Source organism: Semicossyphus pulcher, unplaced genomic scaffold (assembly GCF_022749685.1).
Source record: "Semicossyphus pulcher isolate SPU_LCO1_2020_fin unplaced genomic scaffold, fSemPul1.0.p SCAF_1, whole genome shotgun sequence".
NCBI classification, from domain to species: domain Eukaryota; kingdom Metazoa; phylum Chordata; class Actinopteri; order Labriformes; family Labridae; genus Semicossyphus; species Semicossyphus pulcher.
In genome coordinates, this window is record NW_027211603.1 from 14,651,056 (window position 1) to 14,668,035 (window position 16,980).

Here is a 16,980-nt window from a genome sequence, read left to right on the forward strand (position 1 = left end):
CTGTTGTTTAGCCGCAGCAAGATTAATCTCTAAAGCTCATCAGCCTTGTACAGTAGCCGACAGGGGCAATCACGCTGCATCGGCCAAAACGGTTTCCATTAGAAGACACAGGCTGCAAATTCGGAAACCATGCTAATTCAAAAAGTCCAAAACAAATGCCTTGACAGACACGCACTGCTAGTGAAATAAACGTGCTGCAAAAATTCGAAACATGCAATAACATCAAATGTGCTGCAATTACAGAAACGATGCAAAGTCAGAAACACAAACCAAGGAAACACTTGCAAAAGGAAAAAAAACGCCGCAACACAACCAAAGTGCTCCAGACCTGTAGGGGCGCTCTGTGTAACAGTTTGGAGCAGGACCGAAGTGTTGCTTCCATTAGCTACAGGTCTAAGTTAGCCGTGCAACTAGTGGTACTATCAGCTGACTCTGCCCTGTGTTGGGCTCTGAGCAAAGGGGCGTGTAAGTGTTCACTCCTCCGACCCCGAAGCCCCGTGGTAGTTAGAGGAGTTAACACCATCGCTTCACTGTGCTCATAAAGGACATAAAGGACTTTTTCATTTAACAAACCTCATGGGCTGAGACAACTGTGCACTCTTTGGGGTCTGCTCTTACATCTTGTTTTTTGGGTTAATAAAACATGGAAGAACTTGTGTATTGGTTTAAAAACCTGCCCTGTTTTCTGAATTAGGATGCTAAAAGGGTGCAACATCATGCCACAATATTGAACACAAAATCATAAAGTGTGTAGGGGTGGGTGAGTGGGTGGACAGAGAGAGAGAGAATGAGAGAGAGACAGAGAGAGAGAGAGATTCTGCTGCACTGAGCAGATTTGCAGGGCCAAGGTCAAGGTCACAGCAGGCTCACTTCCCGCCAGAGGCAGAGGTAACCTGAACCCACAACTGCATCACAACAGAGCCCTCACAATCTCCAGCAGGGGTGTGAAATAAAAAAAAAAACGCTTGCCCTTGTGCTGGTGTGAATGGCGATCTATGAAAACATAAGCAGGTTTCATGCACCACAGAGATGTTTTATGTTGTCATCAAACTGTCCACACACTGGACGTGATACTGCCCCCCTTTAGATGTGATATCTTTTCAGAGAGGTGGCGCTGTGTAAAAGGTCATTATAATTAATCAATATGTTAGTAAGACATGAAAAAACCCAGATAAACCTCATTTATATCGCCCTTTGAATTCAGCCCGAACAGGAGTAATCCAGTGTAACACTTGGTTCCTCATCTGTGTGCAAAGCAGCACAAATTCAGACTCATGCGTCCTACACACTAAAATATTCATGCACTCCACATGCACTTGTGCTGCTATATAGTCGCTTCATGTTCTTTCATCTATACGGTCAAACTTTGGAGAGGGTGTAAGCAGTTTATCAGAGATAAATCCTTTTAAGCAGAGTTGGAAACAGCTCACAGAAACTCTCATACGGTGTCAAACGAAGAAACATGTCTGTCATGGCGGATTTGGATTTCGGTAATCATGCTTACTTCATGTTTTGTTGATATCAAGAGCCGGCTGGTAAATGTAATTTAGAAAGTTGTTTATTCATCAAGCTTCCCAGGATTTAAACTCAGGATGCTGCAGGGTAGTGAGGGACCAAAGTACATTTAACTTTGTGCAACAGAACTCGCATGTAGACGTCAAATAGAAATACATTTCAGGCCTTTAAACAAAGAGCGCATATCTGCATATCATCACATCTGTCAGTGTTCCTATATATTTTCTCCCTTAATACCAACGTCAAGTTTAGCCCGGATGTATTTTACACCAGAGATTTCATCCAGCTTCTTCTAGTCATCTTATGTGCTGTCAAAAATCTGAACGTACGTGAACACTTCAAACGACCTGCTCTCAGATGCCAAAACCACCACTCCTTTTTTCCTCTCAATTCAAGAAGCATCTTCTCAACAAGGGTCCACTTAATCACCAACTCTACAGGATCCAGTGAGACCAGTCATCTTGATCCATCTATCCTGAAGACACTTCATGAGAAGTAAGGAGAAGACAGGTCCAACAGTGTCAGATATGTGACAGAGTACTTGCAAGTGGTAACATCATCAGATGTGTCTGATGTTACAAAGTTGCTTGTGTGAGGGTAAAAATACTGTGCCTTGACAAAAGAACACTAACAGACCAGTGGATAAAATGTAGTGGCATCCAGTGGTGAGGCTACAGACTGCAACAAAACCAACTGATACGTGCTCCTCTCCCCTCCCCCTCTAAGCATCTCGGAGAAGCTTCAGTGGCCAAGAAAAATGTGAAAGGACGGCTCAAGAGCCAGCGTTTGATTTGTCCACTCTGGACTGCTGTAGAAACACTTTGGTTAAACATGGTGGAGACTCGCTCCCTTTGTAGATATATAGAGCTTATTCTAAGGTAACAAAAACATGATTTTTTAAATTCTTTTTCTTTTTTTTATTACAATACTGAAAATGTTTACCCTGTAAAAATCCATCTCCTACTTCTTGTCATTAAAAATTCTGCATAGTCCCCGCCCACTTTGTCCTACATTTCTCCTTTCGTAAAATTACAGCCGAAAACAAAACACGTCTCTGCCATCGTTCAGCGGCAACTTGTTGAAACTTAGCTAGCTTGAAATGTAGTAATTAGTAGCAGTAACGTTAATGTTAGTAGTCAGTAGTGAGTTTGCAAAAATAATAATTACAGATGGCTCGCACATCACCGAAGTAGTTGACATAGGATGTACATAATGATACGCATAGTGTCACCCCGTCCTCTAATTGGATTGGCTCCTTAGGTTTGTGACGTCTCAAACCTGCCAATCTGAAAACATGTTGTCCAGCCTGTCCTTGGTACGCTGCAGTTTAAAAGCAGACAGGCCCAGCCATGGAGATGACTGCTAATGTTGTCCCTGATATGTCTTGTAGCACATGAGAAACACCACATGGAGATGTTTACAAGGTTAAACACTGGATTTTCACGAACATTTTTCATTCTTCCTCAATTCCTCCTCAAGTAATAATTGATTTAATGTTCAAGTTGTAATAATGGATATTGACATAAACGCTATTTACAAGTTGGAAACTGGCTTTTGCGATAACTCTGATATGATATGAATGCTGCATAAGCCCAAACCAACAGCAAGTACAGCACATCAGTGGAGGAAAGAAGAGACAGATTGACTGACACCACCAGCTCATACAGTGTATAACTATGAGGCTCTCCAGCACAGGTGTCAAACATCTCCCTGATGGACTTCCTGACAACCTCATCTCACAGGACCAGGTCCCACTAACAGGCTGTCAACACTCCATTTCACACTCTACGCTCCTGAGATACCTGAAGTTTCTTCTCACAGCAGCTGCTGGATAAAACTGCTCGCCTTTCTTGGAGGTAAGGTAACTTGGCAAGGTGTCATTTCTCATCCTGACAGCATCGCACTCAGCTGCAAACATCCCTAAAACATATTTGAGATAAGAGTCAAGCCAGCTCGGTAAAAACCCAAATAACATCATCCAGAAATAGCAGAGATGCCATCGCAATGTCACTTATCCCCAGACGTCAAAGGAGCCCTCTTGTCAGAACTCCCCTGCCTCTCTTGGATGTGTTTGACTTCGTGCTAGGAAAGCAAACATAGCTGTCATTCTGCGGTGTCTCCCACAAGATGTCTCGGAGAAGCAGTGCTCCATAAATCCACAAAACACATGTTGACTAGATAAGAAAGTTCCTGAACACATCACTGATCTACTCACATGTAGCAATGAAGCAGACTAGATTTAAAACACGTCTCAACCTTAATTAGAATAATTAATTCACAGCTTTCTATCTGAAGGTTGTGTTAGAATATGGTTACATCCATGGTGCATTTCAAACAGAATCAAGACTTCCTTTTCATTCACAACTGATATCCGTACAGCACTGACTTTCTCAAACATGCACCACTCATCAGCGACAGCTCTGAGGTGGGCAGCTATGCTGTCTGCGGTGTGCTGGGCATTTGCCAAGAGGGTTGCTGCTACTCTCACGCAAAAACGCAATCAATTATCAGAAGCCTCACCCTTCCACTGACTTAATGGCAGCACATCCGCAGTCATCATTTTCATGAAGAGCTGGCTCAACTTCCTTGGCCTGGTACCATCAGGGTGCCTCATTTGCGAGCAGTGTTTGCTAACACTGCTAGCAAATGAGGTGATGAGAGATTGTCTACTATTTTGTCTTCATTTTTTTATAATATGTCTTTATTTTTATTTTTTATGATAACCCAATGCTAACGTTACGTAGTTTGCACAATTTATTTATTCCTTTCACTTCGTCATACTACTCCTAAACAGCTTTCTTATGTCTGCTGGTCGCAATACATTTATATCTAATATTGAATGTTATCAGCAGCTGCATAGATTCATTATTTACATTATATTGAACTGTTCAGGTATTTATAGAAAGAAGTGACATCACTGTAAATGTAAACGTTTAATGAGGGACAGGGTAAATTTACATTTATCCTTATTTTGTATAAAATTAAATGACTCTATATATGATCAAATAATCGTGTCCAAAACAAGTTCTCAAGTACAGTAGCCCTTAGCGGACATGCATCCATGTATTATATTTAGTCAGTTTTCCCGTGATAACGAGTTATTTCTGGTCGAGATCTCGACTTATTTATCATGTTATCACGAGATAACGACGCGGCACCACCGTAACGTCAGACGATCATAACTCGTATCCCCACAGTTGAAAAGTGCAAAACAAACATAGAAACAGGCTTCACTTCGCTCTTTAGTGTGGGCAATGGCAGCACGACATGTCCTGGTCTGTTATATCACAGTGACCAGCCTTTTGTTTTGTTTTCTCGATCACAAGGACATTATCCTGTTATCAGAGAAAATGAGCTTTGTTACCTCGAGATAACTGGCCAAATTAATCTGTTATAATGGGAAAACCAGCTTTGTTGTTATCCCACGATAATGAGAAAAATAAGTCGAGATTTCGTGACCAGAAATAACTTCTTACCACGGGAAAACAGAATGAATAAAATGTATAAATGTCCACTGAGGGCTTCCATACTCGAGTACTCATGCCTGCCCTAAAACATATTTCTTTTGTCTGCTGGGACGGAAGGGACTGGGCCTTTTTCAACATTCATGAGAGTGGGATTGATCTTTTCATTGACATGTGACTCTTTCCAGGGAAGCAAAAATCAAATTTTGAAAATGTCAAACATCCATCGATTCCAATTAATCCATTATCCATACTGCTTATCCTGTTCAGGGTCGCAGGAGGGCTGGAGCCTATCACAGCTGTCATTGGGCGGGAGGCAGGGTACACCCTGGACTGACCTGTCAATCGCAGGGCTGACAGAGACAGACAACCTTTCACGCTCTCATTCACACCTACAGAAAATTTAGAGTCACTGATGAACCGAACGAGCATGTGTTTGGACTGCGGGAGGAAGTTGGAGAACCCGGAGAGAAACCGCAAATACACGGGGAGAACATGCAAACAGAAAAGCCTGAATTCAAACCAGGGACCTTCTAGCTGTGAGGCAACAGCGCTAACCACCATGCAGCCTCAAACAATTAATTTAATCCAAAAAAAAAAGCAATCATAAGTTGCAGCCCGACCCTTAATCATTGGTAGGAGGAAAGAGGAACAAAGTTTTGTCCTTACCAGAGGGCACCAGCTTCTTCATCATCACTGAAGTCATCAGCAGAAAGTTAAAGTTCTGGAGTGACGGGTTACTGATGAAATCACAGATGACCCCAGGTAAATTAGCCAGACAGTGCAGTCAGGGATTTTGACCGTGGAGTGACTCAAGTTGTATGTTCCTGCCCTACGGAGGCATGCAGAGCAACAGTCAGAAGCACTTTAACTGAATCCACTGTGCAGAGCTGCAGTCAGCCTGTCCCCCGCTCTCGTAGCCTCTTAGGGAAGATCTACAACAGCAACACAAACTGGCAGATTAGTCTCAACAGTTTAGAATTTGCCACAATAATGATAGCCTCAGCCTTTCTGCTATTTGGCCTTGGCAAGCAGGAGAAAACTCATAAAATAGGCAACCTTATACAAACCTTCAACTATTCATATTAAGTCTTTTTATTAAATTATTTGAGCTTTCCTTTTACGTAACTCGAGTCATGTTTAGACAGTATGCTGCTATTAACTGATGCTGCTACGTATGTACCGGTTTTTCCTCTAAAAGTCAGAGAGAGGTGATCAATGACGGAAGAGTCAAATTTCTGAGCAGCTACAGTTCAGATGTGTTCACCTCTCCTCTGACAGCAGGTTACAGAACACAGAAATGTAACAGAGATTGTGTGAGTGATAGTTATAAGAAGAAGACGGGGGCCTGTGTTTGGACAGGGGCATCCTGTGCTGGTAAAACAAGAAGGAACAGCGCTCGAGATCACAGCGTCCCCGAGAGTAAGAGAGAAGCCAGACGTCAAATAATATTCTGTAAGCTGTTCACAACTGTTCTCTGTTTACATCGGCTCATGATACATGAAAAATAAGCCTGACACTGCGGTTTCACTGACACTGTATGTAAACTTTTATATACTTCTTAAACATGCAAGTGGCTTTCAATCATTAGAAATGATAACAGGTTTCATGCTAATATCCCAACAGATGCAATCACTGCTGACGGAGAAGTCATCAACAAGAGGAACCAGAGTGACCGATTGTTAAATACGAGTGTAAGTACTACACGTATGCCACACTTGGTAAATGATAGATAAGAAGACATTTAATTGTATCAAAGAATACTTTTACTTAAAGGTACCCTTGCACAGGTGGGAGCATCTGCACGCAGGCAGCAAGACGGCACAATATTTCACTTCAAAAAATGTTTTGCAAATGCTTCATAAGGAAGGAAATGTACATAACATGTTGTGTATTCTATTCTTGCTACTATTCTGTTCTTGCACATTTGTACCATTATTATAGGCTTTGTAACCATGAGTATGTATTATCAGTTGTTGTTGTTGTTGATGTAACAAGAACATGTTGTTGTTGCTCTGTCTGCCTGTCTCTATCCTGCACCTCCCTTTATCCCATATTTCGGCCCATCCACTCGAGGCAGACGGCTGTTCAGCATGAGTCTGTCTCTGCCTGTTAAAAGGAAGTTTTTCTGCCACTGTGTCAAATGTTGCTAAGTGCAGCTCATGGTGATTCATGTTGGGCCTCTCTTTAAATAATATAACAAAGAGTCGGTCCAGACCTTCGAATAAAATTTGATTGATTGATTGATTATTCTGGGGAAACTTGTCGATATTCAAACTCTAACAGCTAAATAATAAACCTGTCCCTTTAATGGTCCTTCAGAAACTCCGCCCCCAAAATTCATTGACGCGAATTGCCAGATAAATGACTCCAACAAATTACTTCTAACAAGCAATATGGCCATATCTGGAGCATCGAAACACTGTTTGCCTCTGTAAGAACAAACATCAGGGCTAGGGCCAGGGCTGTGTATAAAATGCAGATTTTGCATATATTTTCAGCGCCTAAAGAACCAACAGCTAGCAGGCCCGCAGAGATATTCAATACACATAAAACACATAAAAGAATTGTATGAAACGTCCTTTCAGAAACTCAAAGAGCAAACTTAGAGAAGCAGACAGGAGAGAGATGACAGGAGAAAGCTGAAAAAAAGAAAGGGAAGTTAGGTCATTAATCGAGATGGCTGGTGCTCAGCAGGGTGTTACCCCCAGGGAGCGACCATTTGTTAGTGATGCAATCCTCCAAACTCCAAAAGATGAGTCATCATGGACCAAAGTAACTAAGAGGGCAAAAACATTCACACATGGTCTGGCAGAGCAGCATGACGGTCCTCGGTGAGACACAAACTTAGACACACTCAGTCAAAACTTTGATTCTGTTGGCAGTTTCTGTCTCGCAGGTGTCCTCTGCTCAGATACATCTTTCACTCTGCGTGTTGCCTGAGCGATACCTCTGTGCAGCCTTGCGAATGTATAAACACGTGCGTGCATTTACACGTGAATGTGATGCACGTACGAGTCTACAGTAAACGCTTAAGAGTGAGTGTGTCCCCCTGAAGGAAAGCCTGTGGACCCTGCAACGTCTCCCCTCACCCTACTGACAGGCATGGCTCCTTAACGGTCTGGAGAGCAATGTGCCCTCCTGTCCCTGCTCTGCACACCAACGGACCCCTGTGACCTGACCGGGGTCAAAGGTCAGCAGAGAGCCTTCAGCTAGCACGAGAGCACTTAGGAAAAGTTTCCCTGTGTTCTCTGCTTCACTTTTGCTATGACAGACGTTTGAGGACACCGCGTCATGAAAGAGTATTTTATTTTTCACTTCTAAACGCGTTTTTTTCACTCTTTGTGAGATTAAGGAGGTCATGAGGATTGGATATAAGTTGCTAAAATACCATATTGGCATCTATTTGCAGAGACTCCTGCAGAAAGATGAATACTATGCATCTGTGCTTGGTGGATAAGATACTATACTGCAGTGACTTTCTAATACCTCTTTCCCTCCGAAGTTAGTGCTTTGGGTTTTTCAGACCTGGGAAGACCCGCTTATAGATGCCGATTGACTCTTTTCCCATTGCCAGTGGAGTATACTCTTTTCTGCTGCATCACTGTCTGACGTCACAAACGCTCCAGAGACAGGGTTAGTAAACAGAAGATGTTACGGTGGTTAGGTCTTTATTTTATCTATTCCTCATTCAATCTGTTTATCAAAGTTGGCGCTGACAAATCTGGAACGATGTTCGAGCGCTGCTCAGACGGAGACAGGCGGAATTTGTAGCTGAGATAGTTGCAGAAGTTACCGACGGAGCATAGCTTCGCGCCAGAAAGGGGGCGGAGTTTAACGTATCGACACGGGTTTTGTGTTCCCATCAATGCCAATCGGAGCCGAGGCGTTAATTACCTGGGTCTCCTGCAGAGTCATTTGACCCAGGTCTGAATGCTGATTGTAACCTTTCCCACTAAGCAAAAAAGCCGGGTGTTAGCTGTTTTTTTGACCAGTGGGAAAAGGGCTGTATTAGCACTTGTTTCTTGCAACCTGGAACTATTTCAAAGCATCATCTGAGCTTCACCTGATAGTGTTAACATTGCACAGCAGCTTCCATATTTGCACAGAGGCCTTTACACCCCACAGAGAAGAAACTACTGAGTTTAACTTTGCAAGCAGTTTCTTATTAAATTGGTTGCAGAACTTTTTTAGTCTTCAATTTTGCATGTGCCTTGAAGAGAGTGTTTTATATATTTAAAGAGCTCTGGCCTAAATACGTATCACACTTTCTTTGCGTGTCTGTCAGACAGAGACAAACAGAGAACTGCCAACAGCTCTCTGTAGCTAACAACGTGCGGCAGCTGCCTTCCCACATCTTATTTTCTGTTTAAACACATCAAAAGAGGCCAACAGCAACGTTAATTTAATTATCACGATATTATTAGAGACGGCTAATTTGGATGTGTGTATTCCTATCAGCTCAAAACTTGGTATAAATCAAACAAAACATAAGCAGGAGCCCTTGATTAAGTCAGGACAGTCAAATACGAAGGTCAAACTTAATCTAGATAAATTCATGTAATGGGATATGTTGTCCCAGGTGCTTTCCTAAGGTGTGAAACGTTGCTTTAACCACTTTGGGACTGGCACATATTTACTATTTCCTCTTTGAAATGAACTCACTTTATCTGTGTGAGACTGATGACACTCCATATTTCCAGTTTAGCTGCAGACGGTCTGGGCGATCAATCCATGTTACAGGTCAGAGAAAAAAGTGAGTGAAAGAGACACCAGATCAAAGATGGGGCTGAGAATAAAACCCCTTCCTGCGGTGGCCTTAATCCTTCAACACCTGCGATTTGAAGCACACTGCTTTGATGTTGTTTGTGGAGCTGGAGAGAGAAAGACTTGATACGGAGGCAGAGAGAGAGAGGGAGAGAGAGAGATGGGGAGATAATACACCGCTCATTTAACACTGAGCCAAAGTGAATGCAAGTTAAGGTGACCGATCGGCAATTCAGCTCTTCTATTACGCTTCAATGATAGAACTCAGGTGAGGTTTACTGCTCCATCGCTCTGACAAAGTACTGTGTGGAAATGCTGACTGGCTGTCTGCTGTTGTCTGGAAGCAGTAAATACATAAAATTCAAAGTCAGCAGCAATTCATAAAGACACCATTTGTCTGGACATTTTTTTATAGCTCCAAGTCCCCAACAACACACTAACCACCTCATATGGAAATCATTAAAACATGTATTTTCAGCTTTTGGGCTTCTTTCTCTTTAATGTTTAATCATGTGGCTCATTATCTTTGCTTTCTGGTTAACTCTTTCATTAAAGATTACTTGGATGAGTCCTTGTACCTAATTAAATCCCCGAGCCTTCATTCGCCTGACCAACCTACCCCCCCCCTCCCCTATCTAAACACAAGTAGCACAATTCCTCTTACCATATCAGTGCATCTGAAACACAGTACGAGTGCAGCAAACACCAAAAGGAGTCCAAGACCAACCAAAAGCAGGCCAAACACAGCCTCGAGGAAGACCCAAACCAAATCTCTGTATCAGGATAGGCAAGTAGCATTTGAGGGAAAAGGGAAAACAGAGTTGTACTTTTACAACAACATATAACAGCTGAAAAATTTGTCAATTAATCAGCACACGCTTTACAGAAATAAATGATACATGACATGTGAGACTTGAGTTTTCATTAAAGTCTTTTTTAAAGCATAAAAATACTGGTTTCACTCTCGAACATGTGCATACGTGCAGGTTTAGGTAATGTTAAAACAATACAACAAAACACAACAATAAAACAATAAATCAGTTCATCATAAAACCTAAAGATGAATCAATAAAATGATAATACTCTCACTAAAATTAGCCTGCGAACACATCACAGACAGCAATAATGCAACAACAATGGCAATTCAATAATCTAGGCTACCACACAATGGAACAATATGATAAGGGACCTCTGGGAGATGGATGAGCCCGGAGCAGCCAGCTCTGCCACCACAGGCCTTTCACTGTGTCCAGCAGGAGGGAGACTGAGAGGACGAAATCAGCACAACGACAAACAAAGAGGAGGAAGAGGACGTCATTTTTACATAATTCAGATTATGTGAATTATTCCTGGACGTCAGAGGACGCACAGTAAGCAAATAAAACTATGTGAGACTATGTGAAATAAAACATTGATGCACAATGATACTCTCATAACAAATCACAAGTTATAACATAACCATTTAATCAGCAGCTGACAGGCATTTTATTATTTTTCATTAAAACAACCGTTTAATGTATTAAATGTAAAGATAAGGCAAATAAACAAACGGAAAATAATTTTTCTAGTTGGTTCGGGGCTCGATATATGGCTGGGCTTTGGTACTTGAAACCTTTAAGCTATCATCCATAAAAAAAACTCTTACTCGTATAAGAGCTGCTTCACTCAACAGAATACCAGCATTACATCCTTTTTGTTTCCTGGTCAAAATAATGAGTACATCATCAAGTGTTTTTTTGTGCTGTGGGGATGTCGAGGTTGGTGGCAGATGTTTGAAGTTACATTGTCCAATAAACTTAATTTAAGAGTTTTTGTTTGTACAATAAGAGTTTTAATAACGATGGATGAGAAAGAGTGGTGGTGGTGCGAAGCAACTGAATGCCTCCATTAACAAGACGGAATAAAGGAGGAAAAATAGATATCAAATTAAGCGTTCTGTTGGTTTCAGAAACACTGTGGCTGGGGCGCTGGTTTGGCTCGACTGGTGGAGTACGTGCCCCGTGTGTGTGTCCTTGTGAATAAAGGCAAAAGCCCCCCAAAAAAAAATCTTTAAAAAAAGAAGAAACACTGTGGCTCAGAGGTAGAGCGGGTCGCCCTTCAATGGAAGGATTGGTGGTTCCATCAATCTTTTGATTGAAAGGCGACTAAATGATTAGCATTAAATTGGCTCCTCCTGCTCCTCATTCCGAACTATCCTTTGCCAAGATACTAAACCCCAAATTTCTCTTATAGGCAGAGCTTAAGGTGAATTCATGTATGTGAAGGATTGTCTGATTGGTTGCCATGCATGACGTGAATGCTGACATGAAGTGTAAAGCAACTTGAGTGATCATAACACTAGAAAAGCACCCTATAAGCTCACTTTATTTGACCCTAGCTGTTACAAACAATGACTCTAATCATTGATTAATATGATGACTAAAAAAGCCCCCTCATAATTCCAATGTGACATCTTCATCGTACTTAGTTTTTCCTACCACAGTCCAAAATCCCAACCTTGAATGGTCATTGCTTATAATTACTTTAATCAAGGAGGATGATTATGAGTATTATTGGGGACTTAATTTGTCACTTATTAATTAAGTGAGCTCTTATACAACAACATATTTAATATGTATGTTTTATTCTTCTTGAGAGACACATTGTAATGTTTGGGATTATAATGAGCAGTAAAGTGACTGAACACAAATGATTTCCACATCCATATTCTTGCATGTTTTACTGCTTTTTCTGGAAGAAAAAATAAAAAGATAACCAACAGTAATTTTGATTTTGTCATGTCTACAGAAAGCTGATTCATTTGTCTCTCCTGTTTCCTGCTCATGTTGAATCTCAGTGCTTGTTCCAACCAACCCACCAACCAACCCCTCTTTCTCTGCTTTGCTTGGATCGGAGCATGTTGGGGGGTTGGGTATCAGAAGCAGGGTGTGGCTTCACTGTTGTCATGGCAACAGTGATATCCCTGCTTTGAACCCCCTTCAAGCAGACACTGTATGAAGTGGAGGAATGAGAGCAGAGATGCAGGCAGGCGGGCTGACCAAAATATTACAAACACGCATGCAGTAAGCGCGCCCGTCTTTGTGCATGCATGTCATCGCTGTCACACCAACAGAAAATACACACACACACACACACACACACACACATTTTCCTATTAATTTCAAAGACCTGTAATAGCCTGAGATCCAACCTTTAACATCTATTTCAGTGACAGAGTGATAGACTCTCTGGATTCTCAGAGTTCAGACATGCATAGCCCATCAGTTATACCAGCAAATACAGCAGCACAGCAATATCTTCCTTAATAGGCTGCTGCTGTTATAAAACACAAGGTTACATGGCATTACTTGGCGGTGTAAACACGAGTCAATGGGTTCCCTGAGTGTGTCTGTTTGATAGCAATGAACGCCTGACCTGCAGACAACCCCACCAAGGATGTTTTAGAATATAAAGCAGATACTGACGTCTATATACTGGCAAAGGACACGGCTCAAAACGGCTGAAATTAAATGTTTTATCTGCTTTTTATTTACAAGTCAAGGAATTTACCCCCTAAAAACACTTCTGCTATTATGAATACTGCATGTAACAACACTACCACATTGGAAATGTACTTACTAATATTCACAAATATTTCAGTTATCTTAATCGGCTGTGGATACATATAATTCTGGGTTACATCGCCAATTTCATTAACTCATAGCTGCCACATTATTCAGTCCCAATGACTCCCAGTCACCAGCTCAATATAGCAGCCCACATAGCTTTGCTCTTCAAAGGTAGGTGCATTAAAAATATGCAGTTCACTTCCTGTAATTAATTAAAGTTAATCGATAGCAGTTGCACTAATGAAATGAAAAAGTCAAACAGTGTGATCAATACACTATTTTACTTTGAATATACTGTTAGACAGTACTGTTATGGATCGTGACTAAGTGATCACCTGTATATGTTACCAAATATTACCATCTGGTGGTGAAATGCAGTCCTGCAAAAACAAAGCCTCAGCAAACAAGCAGAGAAACTCACCAAAGAAGGGACAATAAATGGTTTCATTACCTTAACTGTATGGATAATTTTCATGGCATTCATCGTCAACAGAACTCAACCCAAATGGAAACCTGTTGGAGATTTTGGACCATTATTGTGTTAGATTTCACTTCAGCCACTGTTAAAATTAAATGTACATCCCTGAAATGTAAGAATCACATAATTACACGTTATCCATTCTGTAATAGTGAAGCAAGCAGGACCCAAACTATTTGAATTAAGCTTACATTAGTTTGCTGAACAATGCTCTGTTAGCAGTAGTTTTGAAATACTCTCAGGTCAGTGCAAATGCAGTGGATGCTTGTTTTCATTATGAATAGATTACTACTGTTCTGTGTTTGTAACTTGTTACTTTTTTTCTTCTTCAGAAGCCATGAGGAGGTGGGGCTTAAGAGCTGGAAGTGACTCCATAACTGGACTTTTTGATAACAGTGTGTATTTTGTAGAGTTAAATTTGTCCCACATGCTGACTGACAACAATGAAGTATGCCTGGTAAGAACACAATGAGACATTGTCCATCATGGGGGTAGCTATATAAGCTAAGACAAAGTTACAGTCCTTTTCCCTTTTCATTACTGTTTTGGTTATATGGTTTCTATAGAGATTAAAAATAAATAAAAACTATACTTTACAACATCAATAAACTGCTACAACCGAGCGTATATGCACTTGCAATTGGTATTCAAATGTATAAATATTAGCTACGAACTAAAAGCAAGACACTGCTATGTGTACTGCTATAACTGAGCTGCCTAGCAAGGCTAATTAGCATGAAATGTCAAGGTACTGCTTAGCTAACAGAACTATTAACAGGAAAACAACTTAAACAATATTTGAAGTGATTTACACTCAGCGGCACGCACAGACAACATGAGAGGGAAAATGGCAAAAAATAACCATAAAATGAAGTAGCAGGTGGCACACGACATCACGAGAGTATCGACAGAAATGTCAGTCCTGATCGGGTGCCCATAGTTGTGCCTATCTATAAATGCCCAGTAAGAGGCGCTGTGCTGTGCCTAAACATGATTAGCGTCTGACCATGAAATAAACTGGTCTTATTTTGAACTCTAAACTTAGAATTTTATTTTTTTCTTCATCAGTATTTGTCTACTTTTCTTATATTTAGTGCTAACAATTTGCTGTTGTTGAAGTAGCAGTAGTAAAGGTTTGTATTAAAACTGAAACTAATTTTCCAAAAGTCAGGATAAATTATTTATCTAAAGACATAAGTCAGAAGGTTTCCTTTCCATACGGATTTAGTCCGTGAAATAATAATGAATTCATGTGTCACTACTCAGTATAATGTGTTACATTACGTTAGGGTACACATAAAGAGTAAAAATAATCACAAGATAGATAAAGCAGAACATTATCGGTACATTCGCGTATTATATTTGGGCCTATTTATTTCGGTTTTTTACATGTATATATATATAAAATTATTGCTGGCGACTATTCATTACCTGGACATAGCTATTATGGCAAATCCTCCTTTTTCTGGTGATTTTATAATAAAAAGAAATTAAAAGACCTTAATTCGTCGATTTTTTCCTCACAATTATTTTTTCTTATTAGAATTTATGTTTTAGCATATTAGCTTGTATTAACTTTCAACTTTGATAGTATTGTCCCCAAAGTGAAATTTGTTTTGAAACCAGGTATTAGTCATTATGAAGAGCGTATTAATCCTTTATTGTGTATGAACTTATAGCCAATTAAAAGTACTAAGACATTAACGAAGAGTCTTCACTCGATAGCCTCCGAATTACTGCTTATTGATTATAATTAAGGAAGTAGTTGCATGTAAATAACAATGTTAATATGCTTTGCTTAGCATTGTGGTACGTTCACCTCATGAGACCCATGCTGAGCATAGCATGTTAGAATTGTAATTCATGTAAATAAATAAACAAAAACTTTCCTTATCAAAAAGTAGTAATTAGGTTAAAATGGTCCAGTAGTTGTAGCATAAGTTCATGCAGAATTAGACATTAATAAGTGCTTTATATTGACTAATATTAACTATTGACTAAGAGCCAAGATGCATTCAGTGTAGCAACTAGTTAATGTACTGTATATGTGTACCTCAAAGTGTTACCATTTTGTCTTTATGTTAAATCATATGCAATAGTAACTTCAGCTGTCAGATAACTGTAGTGGATTCAAAAGTACAATAATTCCCTCTAAGATGTAGTGGAGTTGTAGCACAGTGAACTGGAAATGCTTTAATACAATACAAGTACTTAGAAATTGTGCTTAAGAAAGATATACTTGAGTAAATAGTTAGTTACAGTAAACTGCATTGATTGGTTCTGGGCGCAGCCATGTTGGAACACATTTGAAGGCATAGAATGGAACACGTATCATAATGGAGCATCATTCTAGAGCATCATAACATTCTACAGAGGTTTCTTAGTGAGCAAAGAGACCAGAGAGAGCTCAGTTCACCTCAAGACTTCAGCCAGAGAGCCACAGTCATACGGAGAGCGACAAACCTCGAGAACAACCAAACAAAACCAAAACCTGAAGACAATTTAAAGTCAAGTTAGACAACTGCATCATCTGCAAACGTTTAAAGTAAGTATTTAAACAGGTAACTTCTCTAAACTGATGTCTACTGTCAGACTTGGATATGCAGTTACAGATGACTCAAATTTAAATCTAGATAATATTACTCTTAACTCACAGATCATTTTAGCTGAATAAGTACACTTGAGTTGTAGTTAGCCGTTTGTGTGACGATATCCTTCAAGTTGAGCTCGAATTTAAGCTCAGCCCTCGAGCTTAACTTGGTGACTGCAGATGTTTTCACATCCTTTTCAGAAGTAATAGTCATACTACAAGTAAATTGAATATTTTACTCAACTAAAAGTTAAGAAGTATCATCAGAAAGATTTACTTAAACTACGCAAAGTAGGAGCACACATGAAAATCAAACTGTTTTTGATATTTGACTTTGACTGTAAAATGCATCACGTTTCAGAAGTTATTTGCAAAAGTTGAATCTGCTAAAAACTTGTAACAAGAGCTAAAAAATAAAAGGTAGTGAAGTTAGAAAAAGTCCAATATTCACCTCTGAAATAGAGTTAAGTAAAATAGAGTTGTAAAAAAATTGTAATACTTGAGTTTAGTAGCTCAGAATTGTGTAAAAGGTAAGTCAAGAACAGTAACACTCTTGAA